Here is a 25,723-nt window from a genome sequence, read left to right as displayed (position 1 = left end):
TGTTCCTTTCATGGCTTTTTTATTACATTTCACAAATAGCTCTTTTGTGATGTGGTCTGATATTTTAGATAAGCCTTTTATGATGTCACTATGAGGGGTAGTTTCATTTAGGGAAACAAGAAAAGTATCAATACATCTAGACACAACCTTTTTTATAAGCTCTTTGGAGTCCACATTTACCCAGCGAAGCGCATACCCTTTTAACCTACTCAGGGTTATGTTCCGAGCAATAAGAGTTGGACTATTATTCGGGTTTCTTACATTACTGTGAACTCGTAGGCTAACACTTAATAGGAAGTGGTCACTCAAAGGGATCGCATGGGTACAAAAAGTTTGGGCTCTCGAAGGAGGTCTACATGACAATAAGACTAAATCTATAGTTGAAAATATACCACTGCCATTAAAGATAGGGCTAAAAGGAATCGGTGGTGAGCATTTTTATTTATTTATTTATTTATTTAATTTATATAGCGCATAATCACCCCGGGGTCTCTAAGCGCTTTCTAGGTACATAATGCCACCCAATTCCACAGCCAATAGTCAAGATTTACAGCACACCCCATGCTTGCTGAAAAAGCACTGTTTTTAATTTCTTTCGAAACGGCAACAAGTTGGATTCTTTGCGCAATTCCGTGGGTAGGTTGTTCCAGACAGCTGGGAAGAGGTTAGAGAAGGCGCGGCCCCCGAGGGTAGATAGTTTGTAGCGCGGTTGAACTAACAGAGAGGCATCTGTAGAGCGCAGCCGTCTGCCGGGTTTGTATAAAGCCAGACGAGCTTTGATGTAACCTGGCGCTTTCCCATACAGGGCCTTATGCGTAATACAAAGCCCTTTAAACAGAACCCTCTGTTTAACCGGAAGCCAATGGAGTTCACGCAATAGAGGGGAGGCATGCGATCTCCGAGGTTTCTTAAAGATCAGCCTGGCCGCATCATTCATGACGATCTGAAGGCGGTTCAACTGTTTTTGAGGGAGCCCTGCATAGATTGAATTTCCATAATCCATCCTCCCTAGGATCATAGCAGAGACGGCACGTCTTAGGGTGGTAAAGGACAAGAGTGAGGAGATTTTCCTGAGTTGTCGAAGCAAACCTACACAAGTGCCCACCACCCCAGAGACTTGTCTTTGCAACGACAAGCTACCGTCAAGGGAGATACCCAGACTTTTTACAACTACTGCGGGTTCTGGCGGTGTACCAAGATCTTCTGGCCAGAACCGATCGCTCCATGGGTTGCCTGCAGTTGTAATTGGCAACACCTCTGTCTTGTCCGGGTTGATTTTCAAAGAGTTCAGAGACATCCAATTAGTAGTGTATCTTAGGATGTTCTGCATTCTTTCATATGCGTCCGGACAGTCCTCCATTTGTATTACGATCTGGGTATCGTCAGCATAGTTATAGACTTGACAGTCCATCTGGTTAAGGGCCGATATCAGAGGTTGCAAATAAACATTAAATAGAAGGGGGGAAAGGGCAGAGCCCTGTGGAACACCACAGATAATTGGCAACGTGGTAGAAGACAAGTCTGCCAATTGAACTCTCTGAGTTCTCCCCTGGAGAAAAGAAGATAGCCAGACAAGTACTGTGCCCTGGATACCAGCGTCCCTCAGCCGCATCAGCAATTGGCTATGGCACACGGTGTCAAAAGCCGCGGAGAGGTCCAATAGCACCAGGGCCCCAGGAAGTTTCTTGTCCGCTCTGTTCCGTAACTCATCTAAGATGGATAACATCACTAGCTCTGTGCTGTGATGCGCACGGAACCCAGCCTGATTTTGCTCAAGTAGGCCATTTTTCTCCATGTGGTCAGTAAGAGACGTAAGAACGTGCTGCTCCAAGACCTTGGCCAAGAATGGAAGCTGAGAAATCGGCCTAAAGTTCTTTAGGTTCTTTACGTCTGCTCCCGACTTTTTCAGCAGGGGTACCAACCGGGCCTCCTTAAAGGAGGTGGGGACCTGACCTAATTGCAGGGAACTATTAAGGAGAGTTAAGACGTCTTCTTCAATGCCTGGCATGGCTAGTTTGAAAACCTCCGGGGGGCAGGGGTCGGCCCGGGAGCCAGATTTAACCCGCCCCACAAGATTAGTCAATCTGTCCTTTGTAATCAAGGGCAGGATAGCCAAAGGGTCATCAACCGAATGGATGACTGGGACTGTCTGTAAAGGGCAGTCCAGAATCGGAGTGGTGGCAATTTCCGATCGGAGATCTTCAGTCTTTTTGGAGAAATAGTCCTGAAATTTTTGGCAATCATCTTGCTGAAACTCCGTACTCTGTTCCTTGTTTTTCCTGAGTTCGTTAAGGACCTTAAAAATTTCTCTCTGTGGATCTGAGGCTCTAGAGATCCTGTCCTCATAAAACTCAGCTTTCCTTCCCAAGATCGCCTGTTTATAAGAGGTGAGCTCCTGCACGTACGCACTCCGTGCGTTAAGGCTATAGCCCTTCCGCCATGCTCTCTCAGTTTTCCGTAGTGCCCTCTTTTTCCCCCTAAGGGATTCATTATACCACGGGGCCCCTGCTCCTCTATCTACCAGCTTCATTCGTCGAGCCGGTGCCACAAGGTCCACGACCCTGTTTAATTTATCTATTAGATCTTTTGTGGGCTTTTGGCTGGGTTCCCAAACAAACTTACTGACACGGGAGATCTAGGTAGCGAGGGTTTTATTGTTTTATATTGTCTCCTCTTTTGTACAGGTACTCTGTAGAATGGGAGCGGGTTGTCGGCGTCCTCAGCTGCTTGTTTTGCCGCTTCCTGCCATCGGAACTCCCGATGCCTTCTGGGTGTTGTAGGCCTTGAATCCGCCGCGTCTCCACTCCCGTCAGGAACGCCGCCCAAAACAGAAAGAAACCAATATTAGGCTATGGTTTAAGTGCGTGCTCGGGGAAGGGGAGTGAGGGACCACACGTGCTCTTCAAGACTAAGGTGCCGGTAAAGTGAGGGGGGGGTTTGGTGCACCGAAGGTCGTAGGAAGGTGTCACGGAGGTTTACCCCACTTACGGCCCGCCCATCCCGTGAACCTTGACCGTACCTGTGGCTGGGCGATGCGCCTTCCCGTTGGTCTCCCGGCTTGTCGCAGTAGTCACGGGTCTTTCTCCCCTCGGCTCCGGTCTCCGTCTTCCGTGGTGCCTCTCCCGCCTCCGCTGTCAGATGTTCTCTGCACGTCTCCGCTCCCGACCTCTTCCTCGGCTCTCCCGACTCCTCCAGCTGATGTTCCACACTCGTCTCCGCTCCCGACCTCCTCCTCTTCTCTCCCGACTCCTCCTTGTCTGCAATCTCCGTTTCTCCGTCCTCCGTCCTGCTCCACTCCGCTCCACTCTCACGCCACCACTCTCCGACTCCTCCGGGTGTAATACACACCTGCGTCTGTTTGGGGCGTTCATTTATCTCCAGCCGGCGGGCGGGTTCAGGGTCCAGCTCCGCCCAGTTAAAGTAACACGGCTCCTCCGTGTCCTGTAGAGGAAGTATCCGGTCGTCAGTTGTTTTCCAGGTGTCTGTGTGCTGCACAAAAAGAGGGGACACAGGTAAAGGTAAGCCGGGGGGGCCCGAGTCCGGGTCCTCCCCGTCACATCTTAATAGATAGTATCTGGATTCTGATCCATTTTATTAATCGGAGGACGAGCAAGGAGATGAGCTACCATATCATCCCCATCTATGTGCTTCCATTTCCTCACAACCTTCCATCCTACTCCGGGCTTCCCCTTCTGTTCAACAGCCGATATCCTGCCTTTCACCAAATAATGGTCTGACCAAGCACAAGGCTGTGCCTCCGCTGGTCCGTGGTCCCGGCCATGTTCTGGGATTGTAATCCAGACAAGATCCAAAGTGTGGCCCTTCTCATGCGTAGGGCCCATTACCTTCTGAGCCAATCCAAAGGACCTGAGCGCTACATCCATCTGGTTCGCTTGTCCTTCCCTAGGGGACTTATCCCAATGGAAATTTAGATCGCCCATGATGATTATGTTGTTATATCGGGATCGAACATCCTGGGCCAGTTCCAGGAAAAGATCTGGGAAAACCGGCAACGCCCAGGGGGGTCGGTAGACTAGTATGACTATCCAGCAGTCCATCCCTAGCCTGAGCTTAACGCCCAAGACCTCTGCCCCTCCCAAGTTCTCAGCAAACAGTCTTTCGCCCCTCAGGCGTGTACTGTAGAGAAGGGCTACTCCCCCCCCTCTCTTAGTGTCTGCTCGGTTAAGGCAAAATGATGCAAAATTAGACGGCATAGAGGCTACCAAATCTGGCACTGAAGAGTCCTCTAACCACGTTTCCGTGATGCCCAGGAAGTCTAACTCTCCATCCTGTAATAGGGAGAACACTTCCAGATTGTGCTTCTGTAGAGAACGTGTATTTAAGAGCCCATAGCACAAATCTTGTGCCAGGCAGACTGTATTAAGACCTATGTTAACACCATGACGTTTCAGCAGACCTTCCTGGCTGAGTACGTCTATACATATCTGGCTAGGATATAGACACCCCTGATTTATGTCCAACAGCTCACCTCTGGAATACTGCCTGCGGGAGCCAGGGGTCCTGGCCCCAGGCCCCGGCTGGACGCGGATGGGCGTAGATGGGCTCACCTCTGGCGAGCCTCCGGCGCGCCTATAGCGCGCACGCTGCGCGCAACCGCTGCGCGTAAGCATTGGCAGCTTTATGTAGCGGCGAAGCGTCCGGCGAGACCCGCTAGAGCTAGAGTGCCGACCAAGATGGCGGCCAAACACGACCCTTCCTCCCCCAAGATGTCACCCACCCAAATTCATCTCCCGGGACCCGGGACCCGCCAAACAGCGGTGAAGTTACTATTTAAAATGCAGGTGAGTGGTCCCACTAAAACAAACCCCAAAACTACGGCGCAAATGAAATGTAAAAAACTGCACAGAGGATCAAATGCGCTACCGCGCAGCGCGCTCTTACTCAGGCAAGCAAATATTAAAATTAGCTGTAAATGGTGGCAAAGTTATCTTGGAGGGAAGAGCCCCCTTCTATTCCGTCTTATGTAGCGGCGAAGCGTCCGGCGAGACCCGCTAGAGCTAGAGTGCTGACCAAGATGGCGGCCAAACACGACCCTTCCTCCCCCAAGATGTCACCCACCCAAATTCGTCTCCCGGGACCCGGGACCCGCCAAACAGCGGTGAAGTTACTATTTAAAATGCAGGTGAGTGGTCCCACTAAAACAAACCCCAAAACTACGGCGCAAATGAAATGTAAAAAACTGCACAGAGGATCAAATGCGCTACCGCGCAGCGCGCTCTTACTCAGGCAAGCAAATATTAAAATTAGCTGTAAATGGTGGCAAAGTTACCTTGGAGGGAATAGCCCCCTTCTATTCCGTCTTATGTAGCGGCGAAGCGTCCGGCGAGACCCGCTAGAGCTAGAGTGCTGACCAAGATGGCGGCCAAACACGACCCTTCCTCCCCCAAGATGTCACCCACCCAAATTCGTCTCCCGGGACCCGGGACCCGGGACCCGCCAAACAGCGGTGAAGTTACTATTTAAAATGCAGGTGAGTGGTCCCACTAAAACAAACCCCAAAACTACGGCGCAAATGAAATGTAAAAAACTGCACAGAGGATCAAATGCGCTACCGCGCAGCGCGCTCTTACTCAGGCAAGCAAATATTAAAATTAGCTGTAAATGGTGGCAAAGTTAAATTATTAGCAAAACCGAAATCGACGTTGAAGACAATTTCATTTAGTAAGTCCCCATAGGCATTATGTGGTAAATTATGCAAATACGTATCTTCGTCTATCGAAATACCACAGACACCTCCATCAACCTGTTGACATAAAGTAGTATTAAAATCCCTTCCCGAATGATAACTAAATCCTCTGTTATAGATGCCTGTAAACTATGTAGATGATAACTTATTCAATTCAATTAAATTCAATTAGTCTTTATTCGATATTTTTCAACCATAAAAGACACATAAAAATACATTTATATAAAACAGGTGTGCCAGACTTTATAAAATACAATTATTAATAAAAGTTGATAAAAGTTGATAAGTTAAAAATAATAAAAATATACATTCATTAGTTATATCAAAAAGGGAACAACATCGGACAATATACCCAAAATACCCACCAAGGGAAACAACAAGCATAATAATCTTCATTTCATTAGAACAAAATAGGGCATACGCTGCCAACCAAACTACTCCTTCTGAGGGCCCATGTCCAGCTCAAGAATTTAGCCATACCTATAACCACAGGTTCTCTTGTGTCTGTCTTTAAAATTTGCAATGCTATTTGGCATGATCTTGTACCAATATTTAGACAGGTTGGTTTTAGCCATTTTTTACGGCGACCCTTATATGCAGGGCACACAAATAAGACATGAAGTATAGACTCTTCCTGAGATGTGCAAGTGGGGCATTTTGTATCTCTATCTCCACAGCTTACCGTAAAAGGTTTTTAGGGGAGGTTGCCCACTCTAAATTGGTGATACAGTTTCCTGTCGCCAGGACTTGTAATGACATCCCAATAAGGCTCCAACCTGTATTCATACTTGGGATCTAAAAAGAGGCCTGTTAGGGAGGCACCGTCCACCAGTGACATGGACTTAAGACAGACCATGTCCCTATATAGAGCTTTGAAATCATTTTTTGATGGAAACTGATTCCCTTCTTGGTCCTCCCACAGGTGTCTGAGTCCCATGTCAAATAGCTTGACCTTAATGTTCTTCAGCCAGCTGATTTTCAAGGACATATCAGTGAAGCTTATATGTTTGACTGCTTTGGCATAGGGTAATAACTCAGGGGTTGTCCATAGCCGTCTCCAGTACGCTAATGGTCTAAATCCCGCAGCCTCCTCAATGGAAATGCTGCCCAAATCTAAGAATAGAGGCTTAAGGGGCGATGATTGGGGAAGGCCAGTCAAAGTTCTCAAACACTTATTCTGGCTAGAACTAAGGGTGCTATATTTTTGAAGCCGCATAGTTCTGCACCATACATTATGGAAGCCCTGATTTTCCCTTTCTATATAGCTAATGCTGAGCCTATCGGTTTGGTATAAGACCGCCGTTACTCTTTTAAGAGGGCCCCTGCTAGTTCATTATGCCTGAGGGCTAGCAAATCTATCTGACGGTTCCAGTTCATCCTCTAACCCATCGTTACGCCCAGGTACGTAAAGGTGTCAGTTTGCTCCAGAGGTGCGCTATTCATTTCTACTCTGCCTTTCACAATTTTATGTTTATGTAACACCATGAACTTAGTCTTATCGACATTAACTACTAGTTTGTGGTCATTGCAAAATAAAGTGAATCTATCGAGGGCTCTTTGCAGACCCGATTGTGTTTTAGATAAAATCAAAGTATCATCTGCAAACATTAACAGTGGGACCCTCGTACCAGCAAGAGTAAGTGCATCGGTTGGGAAATCAGAGTAATAAGAAATAGCATTGTTAATAAACAAAGAAAAGAGGGTAGGGGCCAAAACACACCCCTTGCTTACCCCTTTGGTCACAGGAAGCCGATAAGTTAACTCACGTTGTTGATAACTTATTCTTCTTAATACCTTCTCAATCAGTTCACGGGGAACGCTGTTACAAAAATTCAGTAAGGTAATACTAAGAGATTTATCAACATCAATGGTAATAAGTTGGAAATATGTGGCTGTAACATTCTGTGCAATTTTCCTTATGTTCGTACGATTAGAGATATAGGTACATAGGCCCCCCCTATTAAGGACCCTACCAGTCGATAACGACAAATCGAGTAGTGTAGGCTGATTGCTAATTGGAACAATTGATGGTTGTAAGGGCTGGGTATCAAGACATAGAACTTGTGCGGGGAGCTGGGTATTTACTATTGTTGCATCATGCCGAATACCTGCTGATGTTAGTCAGTCTACCTCTTCTAAGCTTGGAAGAATATTGAATCGGTTGTGAACTGGGATATTATATAAAAAGCCTTGATTGACTTTTTGGAAGCCACTAGTAACATTGATATAATTATTAATGGCAGGCTGATAAAAGTAACCCAAAGGGACTAGGTTAATGTCTACATTGACCTGCCCTACTTAATATCGTTTGTACCAGGTTCGGGGTTATAAAATTCAGTACCACACAGTCACCATACAGGTTCTTACGTTCTCTCCGAATCCAACTTATTCTTCTGCCCATTCTAAATTCAGCAAAAAGTTTCTCTGTTAAGCCTGCTTTCTTTCCCAACCAGAATAAAGCTTTCTTTCTCAATGTGTCCCATGACTCCATCTCCCCAGGAGGTAGCCTGGGCACATTAGCCAGCACTACTGTGTAAGGGGTTACATCAGGAGGTAAATCCAAATAGGTCGTTTTGGACTCGTATGCGCTTGCTGAGATCGATGATCTGTCAGTACTAATACTGGCCAGAGAGTGCTCTCAGTTACCGGTGCTATAGTGTTATCAGAGAGCTTATGAGTTTGCAAGGGCCTCACTGATGCTACAGTTACTGAGGGATACAAAGTGGCAGGATTCATATGCTGTACAGGGAGGTCCCTTTCACAAGGAACCTGTCTAGATTTTGTATTATTAGTGAATGTCGTACATAGAGGGCTGGTACATGCCCTGTTACCACCTTCTGGGATAATCTGCCCTATATTGCCATTACCCTGCCACTTTAGGTGTGGCAGGGTATACTCAGACATGAGTCCCTTTCTCACTGCTCCATCAGGATTCAAGCAAGCCGGGCCGAAGAGGCTGAAATGCCAGAAACCGGTCCCCGGTAGCTTGTCTCCTTTCTGGTGAAGAATTGGCTTGGTAGTTTGGTCTGCCCTGTTCCCATGATGCACTGGGCCAGGGACAGACTAATTTGCATATAGCCAGGTTCTGAGCTGGGATGGGGCAGTGAGATAAATAACGGTGATGGATCAAGCCCTGATCTTTGGACTGGGTAAGAGTGGTCTGCTTAATTCAGACACTCTGTTCATCACCACCCCCTTTTCTGTATCGTTTTTGGCCACTATAGGTGTGGCAGGGTATACTCAGACATGAGTCCCTTTCTCACTGCTCCATCAGGATTCAAGCAAGCCGGGCCGAAGAGGCTGAAATGCCAGAAACCGGTCCCCGGTAGCTTGTCTCCTTTCTGGTGAAGAATTGGCTTGGTAGTTTGGTCTGCCCTGTTCCCATGATGCACTGGGCCAGGGACAGACTAATTTGCATATAGCCAGGTTCTGAGCTGGGATGGGGCAGTGAGATAAATAACGGTGATGGATCAAGCCCTGATCTTTGGACTGGGTAAGAGTGGTCTGCTTAATTCAGACACTCTGTTCATCACCACCCCCTTTTCTGTATCGTTTTTGGCCACTATAGGTGTGGCAGGGTATACTCAGACATGAGTCCCTTTCTCACTGCTCCATCAGGATTCAAGCAAGCCGGGCCGAAGAGGCTGAAATGCCAGAAACCGGTCCCCGGTAGCTTGTCTCCTTTCTGGTGAAGAATTGGCTTGGTAGTTTGGTCTGCCCTGTTCCCATGATGCACTGGGCCAGGGACAGACTAATTTGCATATAGCCAGGTTCTGAGCTGGGATGGGGCAGTGAGATAAATAACGGTGATGGATCAAGCCCTGATCTTTGGACTGGGTAAGAGTGGTCTGCTTAATTCAGACACTCTGTTCATCACCACCCCCTTTTCTGTATCGTTTTTGGCCACTATAGGTGTGGCAGGGTATACTCAGACATGAGTCCCTTTCTCACTGCTCCATCAGGATTCAAGCAAGCCGGGCCGAAGAGGCTGAAATGCCAGAAACCGGTCCCCGGTAGCTTGTCTCCTTTCTGGTGAAGAATTGGCTTGGTAGTTTGGTCTGCCCTGTTCCCATGATGCACTGGGCCAGTGACAGACTAATTTGCATATAGCCAGGTTCTGAGCTGGGATGGGGCAGTGAGATAAATAACGGTGATGGATCAAGCCCTGATCTTTGGACTGGGTAAGAGTGGTCTGCTTAATTCAGACACTCTGTTCATCACCACCCCCTTTTCTGTATCGTTTTTGGCCACTATAGGTGTGGCAGGGTATACTCAGACATGAGTCCCTTTCTCACTGCTCCATCAGGATTCAAGCAAGCCGGGCCGAAGAGGCTGAAATGCCAGAAACCGGTCCCCGGTAGCTTGTCTCCTTTCTGGTGAAGAATTGGCTTGGTAGTTTGGTCTGCCCTGTTCCCATGATGCACTGGGCCAGGGACAGACTAATTTGCATATAGCCAGGTTCTGAGCTGGGATGGGGCAGTGAGATAAATAACGGTGATGGATCAAGCCCTGATCTTTGGACTGGGTAAGAGTGGTCTGCTTAATTCAGACACTCTGTTCATCACCACCCCCTTTTCTGTATCGTTTTTGGCCACTATAGGTGTGGCAGGGTATACTCAGACATGAGTCCCTTTCTCACTGCTCCATCAGGATTCAAGCAAGCCGGGCCGAAGAGGCTGAAATGCCAGAAACCGGTCCCCGGTAGCTTGTCTCCTTTCTGGTGAAGAATTGGCTTGGTAGTTTGGTCTGCCCTGTTCCCATGATGCACTGGGCCAGTGACAGACTAATTTGCATATAGCCAGGTTCTGAGCTGGGATGGGGCAGTGAGATAAATAACGGTGATGGATCAAGCCCTGATCTTTGGACTGGGTAAGAGTGGTCTGCTTAATTCAGACACTCTGTTCATCACCACCCCCTTTTCTGTATCGTTTTTGGCCACTATAGGTGTGGCAGGGTATACTCAGACATGAGTCCCTTTCTCACTGCTCCATCAGGATTCAAGCAAGCCGGGCCGAAGAGGCTGAAATGCCAGAAACCGGTCCCTGGTAGCTTGTCTCCTTTCTGGTGAAGAATTGGCTTGGTAGTTTGGTCTGCCCTGTTCCCATGATGCACTGGGCCAGGGACAGACTAATTTGCATATAGCCAGGTTCTGAGCTGGGATGGGGCAGTGAGATAAATAACGGTGATGGATCAAGCCCTGATCTTTGGACTGGGTAAGAGTGGTCTGCTTAATTCAGACACTCTGTTCATCACCACCCCCTTTTCTGTATCGTTTTTGGCCACTATAGGTGTGGCAGGGTATACTCAGACATGAGTCCCTTTCTCACTGCACCATCAGGATTCAAGCAAGCCGGGCCGAAGAGGCTGAAATGCCAGAAACCGGTCCCCGGTAGCTTGTCTCCTTTCTGGTGAAGAATTGGCTTGGTAGTTTGGTCTGCCCTGTTCCCATGATGCACTGGGCCAGGGACAGACTAATTTGCATATAGCCAGGTTCTGAGCTGGGATGGGGCAGTGAGATAAATAACGGTGATGGATCAAGCCCTGATCTTTGGACTGGGTAAGAGTGGTCTGCTTAATTCAGACACTCTGTTCATCACCACCCCCTTTTCTGTATCGTTTTTGGCCACTATAGGTGTGGCAGGGTATACTCAGACATGAGTCCCTTTCTCACTGCTCCATCAGGATTCAAGCAAGCCGGGCCGAAGAGGCTGAAATGCCAGAAACCGGTCCCCGGTAGCTTGTCTCCTTTCTGGTGAAGAATTGGCTTGGTAGTTTGGTCTGCCCTGTTCCCATGATGCACTGGGCCAGGGACAGACTAATTTGCATATAGCCAGGTTCTGAGCTGGGATGGGGCAGTGAGATAAATAACGGTGATGGATCAAGCCCTGATCTTTGGACTGGGTAAGAGTGGTCTGCTTAATTCAGACACTCTGTTCATCACCACCCCCTTTTCTGTATCGTTTTTGGCCACTATAGGTGTGGCAGGGTATACTCAGACATGAGTCCCTTTCTCACTGCTCCATCAGGATTCAAGCAAGCCGGGCCGAAGAAGCTGAAATGCCAGAAACCGGTCCCCGGTAGCTTGTCTCCTTTCTGGTGAAGAATTGGCTTGGTAGTTTGGTCTGCCCTGTTCCCATGATGCACTGGGCCAGGGACAGACTAATTTGCATATAGCCAGGTTCTGAGCTGGGATGGGGCAGTGAGATAAATAACGGTGATGGATCAAGCCCTGATCTTTGGACTGGGTAAGAGTGGTCTGCTTAATTCAGACACTCTGTTCATCACCACCCCCTTTTCTGTATCGTTTTTGGCCACTATAGGTGTGGCAGGGTATACTCAGACATGAGTCCCTTTCTCACTGCTCCATCAGGATTCAAGCAAGCCGGGCCGAAGAGGCTGAAATGCCAGAAACCGGTCCCCGGTAGCTTGTCTCCTTTCTGGTGAAGAATTGGCTTGGTAGTTTGGTCTGCCCTGTTCCCATGATGCACTGGGCCAGGGACAGACTAATTTGCATATAGCCAGGTTCTGAGCTGGGATGGGGCAGTGAGATAAATAACGGTGATGGATCAAGCCCTGATCTTTGGACTGGGTAAGAGTGGTCTGCTTAATTCAGACACTCTGTTCATCACCACCCCCTTTTCTGTATCGTTTTTGGCCACTATAGGTGTGGCAGGGTATACTCAGACATGAGTCCCTTTCTCACTGCTCCATCAGGATTCAAGCAAGCCGGGCCGAAGAGGCTGAAATGCCAGAAACCGGTCCCCGGTAGCTTGTCTCCTTTCTGGTGAAGAATTGGCTTGGTAGTTTGGTCTGCCCTGTTCCCATGATGCACTGGGCCAGGGACAGACTAATTTGCATATAGCCAGGTTCTGAGTTGGGATGGGGCAGTGAGATAAATAACGGTGATGGATCAAGCCCTGATCTTTGGACTGGGTAAGAGTGGTCTGCTTAATTCAGACACTCTGTTCATCACCACCCCCTTTTCTGTATCGTTTTTGGCCACTATAGGTGTGGCAGGGTATACTCAGACATGAGTCCCTTTCTCACTGCTCCATCAGGATTCAAGCAAGCCGGGCCGAAGAGGCTGAAATGCCAGAAACCGGTCCCCGGTAGCTTGTCTCCTTTCTGGTGAAGAATTGGCTTGGTAGTTTGGTCTGCCCTGTTCCCATGATGCACTGGGCCAGGGACAGACTAATTTGCATATAGCCAGGTTCTGAGCTGGGATGGGGCAGTGAGATAAATAACGGTGATGGATCAAGCCCTGATCTTTGGACTGGGTAAGAGTGGTCTGCTTAATTCAGACACTCTGTTCATCACCACCCCCTTTTCTGTATCGTTTTTGGCCACTATAGGTGTGGCAGGGTATACTCAGACATGAGTCCCTTTCTCACTGCTCCATCAGGATTCAAGCAAGCCGGGCCGAAGAGGCTGAAATGCCAGAAACCGGTCCCCGGTAGCTTGTCTCCTTTCTGGTGAAGAATTGGCTTGGTAGTTTGGTCTGCCCTGTTCCCATGATGCACTGGGCCAGGGACAGACTAATTTGCATATAGCCAGGTTCTGAGCTGGGATGGGGCAGTGAGATAAATAACGGTGATGGATCAAGCCCTGATCTTTGGACTGGGTAAGAGTGGTCTGCTTAATTCAGACACTCTGTTCATCACCACCCCCTTTTCTGTATCGTTTTTGGCCACTATAGGTGTGGCAGGGTATACTCAGACATGAGTCCCTTTCTCACTGCTCCATCAGGATTCAAGCAAGCCGGGCCGAAGAGGCTGAAATGCCAGAAACCGGTCCCCGGTAGCTTGTCTCCTTTCTGGTGAAGAATTGGCTTGGTAGTTTGGTCTGCCCTGTTCCCATGATGCACTGGGCCAGGGACAGACTAATTTGCATATAGCCAGGTTCTGAGCTGGGATGGGGCAGTGAGATAAATAACGGTGATGGATCAAGCCCTGATCTTTGGACTGGGTAAGAGTGGTCTGCTTAATTCAGACACTCTGTTCATCACCACCCCCTTTTCTGTATCGTTTTTGGCCACTATAGGTGTGGCAGGGTATACTCAGACATGAGTCCCTTTCTCACTGCTCCATCAGGATTCAAGCAAGCCGGGCCGGAGAGGCTGAAATGCCAGAAACCGGTCCCCGGTAGCTTGTCTCCTTTCTGGTGAAGAATTGGCTTGGTAGTTTGGTCTGCCCTGTTCCCATGATGCACTGGGCCAGGGACAGACTAATTTGCATATAGCCAGGTTCTGAGCTGGGATGGGGCAGTGAGATAAATAACGGTGATGGATCAAGCCCTGATCTTTGGACTGGGTAAGAGTGGTCTGCTTAATTCAGACACTCTGTTCATCACCACCCCCTTTTCTGTATCGTTTTTGGCCACTATAGGTGTGGCAGGGTATACTCAGACATGAGTCCCTTTCTCACTGCTCCATCAGGATTCAAGCAAGCCGGGCCGAAGAGGCTGAAATGCCAGAAACCGGTCCCCGGTAGCTTGTCTCCTTTCTGGTGAAGAATTGGCTTGGTAGTTTGGTCTGCCCTGTTCCCATGATGCACTGGGCCAGGGACAGACTAATTTGCATATAGCCAGGTTCTGAGCTGGGATGGGGCAGTGAGATAAATAACGGTGATGGATCAAGCCCTGATCTTTGGACTGGGTAAGAGTGGTCTGCTTAATTCAGACACTCTGTTCATCACCACCCCCTTTTCTGTATCGTTTTTGGCCACTATAGGTGTGGCAGGGTATACTCAGACATGAGTCCCTTTCTCACTGCTCCATCAGGATTCAAGCAAGCCGGGCCGAAGAGGCTGAAATGCCAGAAACCGGTCCCCGGTAGCTTGTCTCCTTTCTGGTGAAGAATTGGCTTGGTAGTTTGGTCTGCCCTGTTCCCATGATGCACTGGGCCAGGGACAGACTAATTTGCATATAGCCAGGTTCTGAGCTGGGATGGGGCAGTGAGATAAATAACGGTGATGGATCAAGCCCTGATCTTTGGACTGGGTAAGAGTGGTCTGCTTAATTCAGACACTCTGTTCATCACCACCCCCTTTTCTGTATCGTTTTTGGCCACTATAGGTGTGGCAGGGTATACTCAGACATGAGTCCCTTTCTCACTGCTCCATCAGGATTCAAGCAAGCCGGGCCGAAGAGGCTGAAATGCCAGAAACCGGTCCCCGGTAGCTTGTCTCCTTTCTGGTGAAGAATTGGCTTGGTAGTTTGGTCTGCCCTGTTCCCATGATGCACTGGGCCAGGGACAGACTAATTTGCATATAGCCAGGTTCTGAGCTGGGATGGGGCAGTGAGATAAATAACGGTGATGGATCAAGCCCTGATCTTTGGACTGGGTAAGAGTGGTCTGCTTAATTCAGACACTCTGTTCATCACCACCCCCTTTTCTGTATCGTTTTTGGCCACTATAGGTGTGGCAGGGTATACTCAGACATGAGTCCCTTTCTCACTGCTCCATCAGGATTCAAGCAAGCCGGGCCGAAGAGGCTGAAATGCCAGAAACCGGTCCCCGGTAGCTTGTCTCCTTTCTGGTGAAGAATTGGCTTGGTAGTTTGGTCTGCCCTGTTCCCATGATGCACTGGGCCAGGGACAGACTAATTTGCATATAGCCAGGTTCTGAGCTGGGATGGGGCAGTGAGATAAATAACGGTGATGGATCAAGCCCTGATCTTTGGACTGGGTAAGAGTGGTCTGCTTAATTCAGACACTCTGTTCATCACCACCCCCTTTTCTGTATCGTTTTTGGCCACTATAGGTGTGGCAGGGTATACTCAGACATGAGTCCCTTTCTCACTGCTCCTTCAGGATTCAAGCAAGCCGGGCTGAAGAGGCTGAAATGCCAGAAACCGGTCCCCGGTAGCTTGTCTCCTTTCTGGTGAAGAATTGGCTTGGTAGTTTGGTCTGCCCTGTTCCCATGATGCACTGGGCCAGGGACAGACTAATTTGCATATAGCCAGGTTCTGAGCTGGGATGGGGCAGTGAGATAAATAACGGTGATGGATCAAGCCCTGATCTTTGGACTGGGTAAGAGTGGTCTGCTTAATTCAGACACTCTGTTCATCACCACCCCCTTTTCTGTATCGTTTTTGGCCACTATAGGTGTGGCAGGGTATACTCAGACATGAGTCCCTTTCTCACTGCTCCATCAGGATTCAAGCAAGCCGGGCCGGAGAGGCTGAAATGCCAGAAACCGGTCCCCGGTAGCTTGTCTCCTTTCTGGTGAAGAATTGGCTTGGTAGTTTGGTCTGCCCTGTTCCCATGATGCACTGGGCCAGGGACAGACTAATTTGCATATAGCCAGGTTCTGAGCTGGGATGGGGCAGTGAGATAAATAACGGTGATGGATCAAGCCCTGATCTTTGGACTGGGTAAGAGTGGTCTGCTTAATTCAGACACTCTGTTCATCACCACCCCCTTTTCTGTATCGTTTTTGGCCACTATAGGTGTGGCAGGGTATACTCAGACATGAGTCCCTTTCTCACTGCTCCATCAGGATTCAAGCAAGCCGGGCCGAAGAGGCTGAAATGCCAGAAACCGGTCCCCGGTAGCTTGTCTCCTTTCTGGTGAAGAATTGGCTTGGTAGTTTGGTCTGCCCTGTTCCCATGATGCACTGGGCCAGGGACAGACTAATTTGCATATAGCCAGGTTCTGAGCTGGGATGGGGCAGTGAGATAAATAACGGTGATGGATCAAGCCCTGATCTTTGGACTGGGTAAGAGTGGTCTGCTTAATTCAGACACTCTGTTCATCACCACCCCCTTTTCTGTATCGTTTTTGGCCACTATAGGTGTGGCAGGGTATACTCAGACATGAGTCCCTTTCTCACTGCTCCATCAGGATTCAAGCAAGCCGGGCCGAAGAGGCTGAAATGCCAGAAACCGGTCCCCGGTAGCTTGTCTCCTTTCTGGTGAAGAATTGGCTTGGTAGTTTGGTCTGCCCTGTTCCCATGATGCACTGGGCCAGGGACAGACTAATTTGCATATAGCCAGGTTCTGAGCTGGGATGGGGCAGTGAGATAAATAACGGTGATGGATCAAGCCCTGATCTTTGGACTGGGTAAGAGTGGTCTGCTTAATTCAGACACTCTGTTCATCACCACCCCCTTTTCTGTATCGTTTTTGGCCACTATAGGTGTGGCAGGGTATACTCAGACATGAGTCCCTTTCTCACTGCTCCATCAGGATTCAAGCAAGCCGGGCCGAAGAGGCTGAAATGCCAGAAACCGGTCCCCGGTAGCTTGTCTCCTTTCTGGTGAAGAATTGGCTTGGTAGTTTGGTCTGCCCTGTTCCCATGATGCACTGGGCCAGGGACAGACTAATTTGCATATAGCCAGGTTCTGAGCTGGGATGGGGCAGTGAGATAAATAACGGTGATGGATCAAGCCCTGATCTTTGGACTGGGTAAGAGTGGTCTGCTTAATTCAGACACTCTGTTCATCACCACCCCCTTTTCTGTATCGTTTTTGGCCACTATAGGTGTGGCAGGGTATACTCAGACATGAGTCCCTTTCTCACTGCTCCATCAGGATTCAAGCAAGCCGGGCCGAAGAGGCTGAAATGCCAGAAACCGGTCCCCGGTAGCTTGTCTCCTTTCTGGTGAAGAATTGGCTTGGTAGTTTGGTCTGCCCTGTTCCCATGATGCACTGGGCCAGGGACAGACTAATTTGCATATAGCCAGGTTCTGAGCTGGGATGGGGCAGTGAGATAAATAACGGTGATGGATCAAGCCCTGATCTTTGGACTGGGTAAGAGTGGTCTGCTTAATTCAGACACTCTGTTCATCACCACCCCCTTTTCTGTATCGTTTTTGGCCACTATAGGTGTGGCAGGGTATACTCAGACATGAGTCCCTTTCTCACTGCTCCATCAGGATTCAAGCAAGCCGGGCCGAAGAGGCTGAAATGCCAGAAACCGGTCCCCGGTAGCTTGTCTCCTTTCTGGTGAAGAATTGGCTTGGTAGTTTGGTCTGCCCTGTTCCCATGATGCACTGGGCCAGGGACAGACTAATTTGCATATAGCCAGGTTCTGAGCTGGGATGGGGCAGTGAGATAAATAACGGTGATGGATCAAGCCCTGATCTTTGGACTGGGTAAGAGTGGTCTGCTTAATTCAGACACTCTGTTCATCACCACCCCCTTTTCTGTATCGTTTTTGGCCACTATAGGTGTGGCAGGGCATACTCAGACATGAGTCCCTTTCTCACTGCTCCATCAGGATTCAAGCAAGCCGGGCCGAAGAGGCTGAAATGCCAGAAACCGGTCCCCGGTAGCTTGTCTCCTTTCTGGTGAAGAATTGGCTTGGTAGTTTGGTCTGCCCTGTTCCCATGATGCACTGGGCCAGGGACAGACTAATTTGCATATAGCCAGGTTCTGAGCTGGGATGGGGCAGTGAGATAAATAACGGTGATGGATCAAGCCCTGATCTTTGGACTGGGTAAGAGTGGTCTGCTTAATTCAGACACTCTGTTCATCACCACCCCCTTTTCTGTATCGCTATATTGCCATTAGTAGCCTTATTCATGGAATTTAACTGATGATGAGCATTTTTCTAATATGCCTTCCAGCACGCCGATTCTGCCGGTTAACTTAGTTAAGGCATCTCGAAGGTAGGTGTCCTATGCATCCAATTTAACATTTAATCTAACGATGTCGCTCTGAGTAAATACGTTAGCATTAGGTTATTGTTTATTGCCTGGTTTAAGTATGGGAAGGTTTTTATCCTTTTTTGGAGCCCTTTTGCAGGATGTGGGAAGCAGTGGTGTTGGATCTGATCTTGATTCCTCTATTATATTGGGCGAGAGATCTGGGTTTCTTGGGCGTTTTGTAGGCGGTTGGGTGTTACTTTCCTGATCGCTTACAGAGATGTCATCAGGTACATACATTATGCAACCATTTTCTGACATCTTAGTTTCTAGATGCTTCTGACAGGGGAATACATAAGTCCTTTGGAGTCACATCGGCAATCAGGCCTGATACAGTGGTTGTCTTTGCCGAATTCATGGCCTCCTCCACCGAGATAATCTCCTTTTCTATGGCCCACATTGCCCCCGTGATATAATTCAATAAAGTTAAACTGGAACCCCCCTGGCTTTGGCTGTGTCTTAGCCTGATGACTTATAGCTTTCCTTTTACCCATTTTAGCAGAATAACTCTACAGACGCAGACAGATATTATATTTATGTTCCTTATTTAGTCTCTATCCATGCGTTGAATTTGATTCTGCACAACTAGTCTTTATCCTTGTGAAAAAGCCGATGGGCTGAGCAACCTTCGATCTTACTGGCAGAAAAAGTACTTTGACATGAAGAACACACCCATAGGCAACAATAGAATAGTATAAACAACTCACCCACACAAAGATGTTTGAGTTGATAACAATTCACACTATCCCGGCGAGCAAGGTCATTGACAAAACCAAGAGCTCTGGCCCAGCCCACCCTCCTCAGGGCGATGACGGGCCTGTGCGTGTCCCACGCCGCGGTGGTTTTGTGGCGCTTATGAGTGCGTCTAGTCGCCCCTCCCTCCTGGAAGAAGCAAGTATTGAGGTTTGTGGAGGCTGTAGTCCACAATGTAGTCCCACAGGGCAGCAGCAGTTGTAGTGGTGATCTGTTAAGGTGTCCCGCACCGCGGTGGTGCTGTGGCACTTATGAGCTCGTCTAGTCGCCCCTCCCTCCTGGAAAAAGCAATTATTGGTGGCAAAGATTTGTGGAGGCTGTAATCCACAATGTAGTCCCACTGGGCAGTGGTAGTTGTAGTCTGTTAAGGCGTTATTTATCTACAACTACTTACTGTTAGTACGTATTATGGAGTTATCAATTCTAGAAGGTTTCATTATTGCGAAACTCTGCTCCATCAATTCCCCCCGTTGATGGCTTTTTGGAGGCATCATAAAAATACCTACCATGCCAAGTACCATCTTCATTCATTTAAAATTCTGTATTCTCTCTTTTTATGTCACCCTCTTCTAAATCTTTCATCAAGTCCTAGTACTCTCCTTTCATCTCCTCTAATTCTATCTCTTCTCTTTTTCTCTTTCTTGTTCTTCGTTGATTCTTTATTTCTGTCACTTCTTTTCTTTCACTTTTACACTTACAACACTTATATGTTGTTATTATTACTAAGGCTACTATGGCTCCTGAGACTATTGGCATTATTATTTTTCCTAATAAACTACTTCCAAAGGTAGAAAAACATTTAACTATAGAGAAGAAACTCTTACCAAGTCTCTCCCAAACACCATCAACCTCCAGTTCGGTCAAATCTTCATGTAATTTCATAATATTCTTTATATATCCCTCAATTCCTTTACTCTTATCAGGGATATATGTGCAGCAATGTTGGACTTTCAACATACCACAGACTCCACCCTCTTTTGCCAATAGAATCTCAAGGGGAAGTAGGTTTTGCAAAATCATTGATCTGATTGCAACCATTTCCGTGTCAATCATCAAGAATCCACCAGCAGTATCTGTAGATAAATGATCAACCACTGTGGACAGTTTTTGAATTTTGTGTGAATTCAGAACGACTCCAACTGAGGGTATCAGTGCACCGAAAATATCACCTACTATTTCTGTAAAACGTGCTCTTTTGTTACGTGTTAGTCCTTGCTTTACTTCATTCAGTTTCTGGCTGCTTCAATCCATGTGGTATACTTTCGGAAAGACAAAAGTAAAGATGTTTCCGGGTATAGATGCTTCCAGGTAGCCATGCGCTATACAAATACCAATAACATAAAATAACAACTTCCATACCAATGTGCCGGCAACGTATAGTAGGCTTTCTTACCATACACATAATAGACTCCAGGAAAAACAGGATCAGTTCCACCTTTCAATCCCCAACCTCCAATAATTTGGAAAGTAAGCTCACGTTCACTAGAACCAATAAAATAATTGTTATAGTTAGTTTTCGTTCTAAGCAAACAAATGTTTCCCCTCTTGGACCAGTCCGGGGACATTGCAGCGTACTTCTCGCCTTTATCATAATTTCCTTCTCTAAATTCCCATGGTGGTACCTGGGACTTCTGTTCAGCAGCTTTCTTTTGGAAACTCTCTCTTCTGTCTTCTACTAATTCTACAAAGACCTTTTCCTCAACCCGCAAACTCGGACTTAAGTAATTCTTATAAGCATATTCTCTGTCTAAGGTTTTAGTAATATGGAAAAAGTCTCCCATATATCGTGCTTTTTACAACTTAAAACTTTATTCAGTACTTTGATAACAGGTATTTCTGAAAATACGAAATCTATTTTGGAAAAGTGGTACTCAAGCTTCCCCGTAACATAGAACAGGCTTGTAAGTATGCTGCAAGACACACCATATGTTAAAGGAAGGGGGTGATAGGTCACCCCTTCTGAGACAGATGAAGGTAATGCAATGCACTCGTAACAATCACTCACATTCATGGTTTCTATAGATTCATAAAGTGATTTAGTAAAGACATTTAATGAGAAATAATTAATTGATTTATCATCATGGAGAATGCTTCCATCAAATGGTACTACATTAGTATTCTGGGTTTCATTAGTGACATCATTCATTATTTCACTTATTACATCATTAGTATTGTTTCTGTTATCAGTTATCATTAGAATAGGTATGAGGACAGTTAATAATAACCACATAAAAATTGATAGAAAGACACTACACAAGCAAACTTTAATACACCTAAGTTTTAGACTAGATTTTGGAAGTTTGGTCATTTCTGCTTCAGCCATTTTGTCTCTATAAAAAGTAAACATCTATCTTTACCTATGAGTTCTAAAAAAATTATTTTTAAAAATAGTAGTGTCATCCTACACTTCAAGGCTTTTAGTCTTTTACCCCCTTCTTTTATTCTTTTTCTTCTGCCTGCTTTGAGTCTTTATTTTGCTTTCTTTTAATCAGCAAGGTTGCACCTTAATTTTCAACAGTTCTGTTAGGAGGGTCACAGTTTGCTTTCATCAACTTGCTCAGTGTCAGAATTGTCGCTTTCTTCACTCGGACCTGAGCTTTCAATTTCTTCCAAAATGACGTATGTCCATTCAGGTGCTCTATATTTCTTGCTTGAAATTCTTACTCTTCTTGTTTTTCGTACTAATTCTTTCCCTGACTCTTCTTGTTCTGTTTGACTTGAGACCTCATTACTTTGTTCTGGTCTTTTTCTTAACCTTCTTTTCACAAAAGTGTACTTTAATCTTTTCACTCCACTTGGCCAATTATCACATTTTCTTTGCCTTGACCACTTTTTTACCTTCCTCATCTGGTTCACAGATTCTTTTATTTGCCCTTTCCTCTGACTGTTCCCTTTCCTGAATTTCAGCTTCTTCGGGTTCTTCTGATCCGACAATAACTTCTCTTTCAACTGTGAACTTGCTTCCTTCTGGTTCAAAAACAGTTTAGCTTGTTTCTGGTTCAGCTTGGAGTTCACTTTCTTTTGGATCAACAGTGAACTCACTTCTTTCTGGCTCACCGGCAGTCTCTTGAATCTTAGCATCTTTCGCCCACTCTACTCGACTTGTGTTCGGCTGTTCACCATCTGTTTGTTCGTCAAAATCTGTTACTCTAGATTCATCAGCTTCACACGCTTCAGCCACTGGTCTTTGTTTTTGATTTACCAGTTGTTGCTCCTTTTGTCTTTCCGGTGGATCTAGGGTTCGTTTGGTATGGCTTGCATGAATCCAATTAGGCAAGCCAGCACACTTCACTGCCGTTGTCGTCACAAGTATGATTTGATAAGGTCCATGCCACCTGGGTTCTAAACACGACTTTCTAACGTGCTTCTTGATGAAAACCCATTCACCAGGACTCAGATTATTAACTTGATTCTGATGTATTATTGTGGCATCTTCTCCAACCTGGTGAGACACAGAACATGCTAGTTCAGCCAATCCTCTGCAATAGTCAAGCACCAGATCATCAGATATACTCATCAGTTTGGTCGCTGGTATATATGCCTGTCTCATTGCTCTTCCCATGATAATTTCATGGGGACTCAATCCAGTATTTCTTTCAGGAATACTTCTTAGACTCATCAGCACCAGGGGCAAACGTCAGGCCATTTAAGTGATGTGGATGCACACACCTTTCCTAACCTAGATTTTATAGTGCCATTGACTTGCTCAAACACTCCAGATGCTTTGGGTCAATAGGCACAAAGCAGCTTCTGCTCAATTTTAAATGCTGCACAAATTAGCCTAAATATCCCATTAATAAAATGTGTTCCTCTATCTGTTTCCAAAGTGACTGGAATTCCAAATCTAGGGATCAGCTCTCTCAAAAGTAGTTTAGCTACTGTAAGGCTATCATTCCTTTTCATAGGCTAGGCTTCCACCCAATGAGAGAACAAGCAAACGATAACTAGCACATATTTCAGCCCATTGCAAGGGGGAAGTTCAATGAAGTCAAGCTGGAGTCTGGTAAATGGACCTCCTGCTCTCTCAATTCGTCCCCAACTAACAACTGTCTTTCTGCCTGTATTTTGCTGCTGACATATTATACACCTCTGGCAAAGGCTCTCTGCAATGACCCTGAACTTCGGATTATACTATGTTTGCTTGAAGAGTCTGATCATTGCATCTCTTCCAATATGGGCATTTCCATGGTAAACCCTGGCCATGTGGGAAAGTAAAGAGTCTGGTAAAACTGGTCTTTCATTCTGATAAACCCATAATTCATCACCTGCTCTCTTTCTAGAGCCTGTAATGTTCCACATTTCGTTTTACTAATCACTTGCCTCTTCTTGCATCCGCCTAACTTCATCCCATGTGGGTGTGAACGTAAGATGGCATTCGGTATTTCCCCTTTCAATTTATCTGTTTAGAGCCATTGTATTTCGTGCACAGTAACATGCTATTTGGTCGGCATATCTGTTGCCCTTCATCACATAATCATCTTCTGATTTATATGCGGCACATTTGACCACTGCAATTGTTTTGGGCAATTGCAAGGCATTGTATAGTTCCTTTACAGTTTTACCTTTTCTAATAGGGGAACCTGAGGAAGTCAAAAATACCCTTTGCATCCATAGCTGGCAGAAATCATGTACAATTACAAATCCGTATTGGCTGTCTGTTAATATTGTTACTTTCAGGCTTTTGGCAATTTTGAATGGTCTAATCAGAGCTATTAGCTCAGCTATCAGGGCGGAGTTTACTTCTTTCAGACAGGATGCTTCAAGAACTCCTTCTATGGTGCAAACCGCATAGGCAATGCATAATTCACCTCTTTCATTTCTCAAACATGATCCATCCACAAATATCTCACAGTCTGATTCTTCCAATGGACTATCCTCAGTGTTGGGCCTAGGCTTGGTGCATAATTCTGTCACATCCAAACAATCATGATCCGCTTCCTCTCTCACCTGCTCACAACGAGAATTAGGCAATAAAGTTGCTGGATTCACTGTAGTACACCTTACCACAGTCACATTTTCAGCACCCAGAATCACTCTCTCGTACTTAGTCAGCTGACTAGAAGTAAGATATTGGGTTCTGGTACGAGTCAAAAGAATCTCAACAGAATGTGGCACGTACACTTTGACTGGGCAACCCATCGCAATCGGTTCACTCCATTCCAGACTCATGCAAGTAGCTGCTACTGCTTTCAAAATCCTGGCAACACTGCAACCACTGAATCCAGAGTAGCAGAAAAATATGCTACTGGACGTCGTGCCTTTCCATGTTTCTGAGTTAGGACTGAGAGTGCACATCCATCTCTCTCACAACAGTACAACGCAAATTCTTTAGTATACTCTGGCATTCCCAATGCAGGTGCTCGACAAAGACTGCTTCTCAACTTTATAAAAGCATCCATACTTTCATCATCCAAAACAATCGGATCTTTCACATCTTTTCGTGTCAACCTAAGTAGAGGTTTTGCAATCAGTGAAAATCCACATATCCACTTACGTCAGTATCCAACCATTCCCAAAAACATTTGTACCTCTTCTGTGTTTTGGGTGGACTCATCTGTTTGATCACACTGATTCTTTCTGGCATTACCTTTCTAACTCCCTTTTCTATTTTATGTCCAAGGTACTGTACTTCCAGTTCACAAAATTGAAATTTTGCTGGGGACACTTTGTGTCCTCCTTCTGCTAAATGGTTCAAAAGGGCAACTGTGTCTGTCACTCAGGCCTCTCGTGTTTTTGATGCCACCAATATGTCATTAATGTATTAAACCAAAACCGAATTTCCTGGCATGACTAGAGTTTCCAGACATTTTTTTCAAGATCTGATTAAAGATTGAGGCCCTCTCTGTGTACCCTTGAGGTACGCGGCACTATGCCAAGACACAGTCTCCGAACCAGAACGCAAATAAATACTGGCTTTCCGGATGCAAAGGAATAGGGAAAAATGCTTGACACAAATCAATTACTGTGTACCATTCTGCATCACATTGAATTTGATAAAGAACCACGGCCGGATTTGTTACTACTGGACAACATGGGACTACAATTTAATTAATTTTACGTAAATCCTGCACTATCCGGTACTTTCCACTGGGCTTTTGATACCTATGATAGGCAAATTACAAGGACTGCTCATTATTTCTTTTAAAACTCCTTGTTTAATCATTTGGTCAATCACCGGTGCAACTCCTACAATCAATTTTGGACTCCTTTTGTACTGAGGTGTGTTCTTATACACCACACCATCCTTCACTATTATCTGAATTGGATCTACCTTTGTCATTAAGCCAAATTTTTTTCCTGTAAAATCCCACACATCTGAACTCACTGCAATTTTTAAGTCGTCAGGCAAATTCTCTTCTATGAGAAGTGAAAACAACTCATTCACTTCCGTTCCTTGCTTTGCTAACATCATTTTAAACTTAACATCCTCATCCGGTGTCTGAAATGCAATGCCATCTGGTATACAATTGATGGTGCAGTTAATTTTACATAGCAAATCCCTTCCCAAGAGATTTACTGGGTTCGAGTCACATACCACAACGTGATGCATGTCTCTGAAGTTTCCAATATGAACTTCTATTGGATTTGTGACTGGCGTTCTAATATGTTTATTCGAGA

The sequence above is a fragment of the Lissotriton helveticus genome, chromosome 12 (genome assembly GCF_964261635.1).
Source record: "Lissotriton helveticus chromosome 12, aLisHel1.1, whole genome shotgun sequence".
NCBI classification, from domain to species: Eukaryota; Metazoa; Chordata; class Amphibia; order Caudata; family Salamandridae; genus Lissotriton; species Lissotriton helveticus.
The sequence above is the reverse complement of the archived record's forward strand: the minus strand, read 5'-3'. Positions refer to the sequence as shown.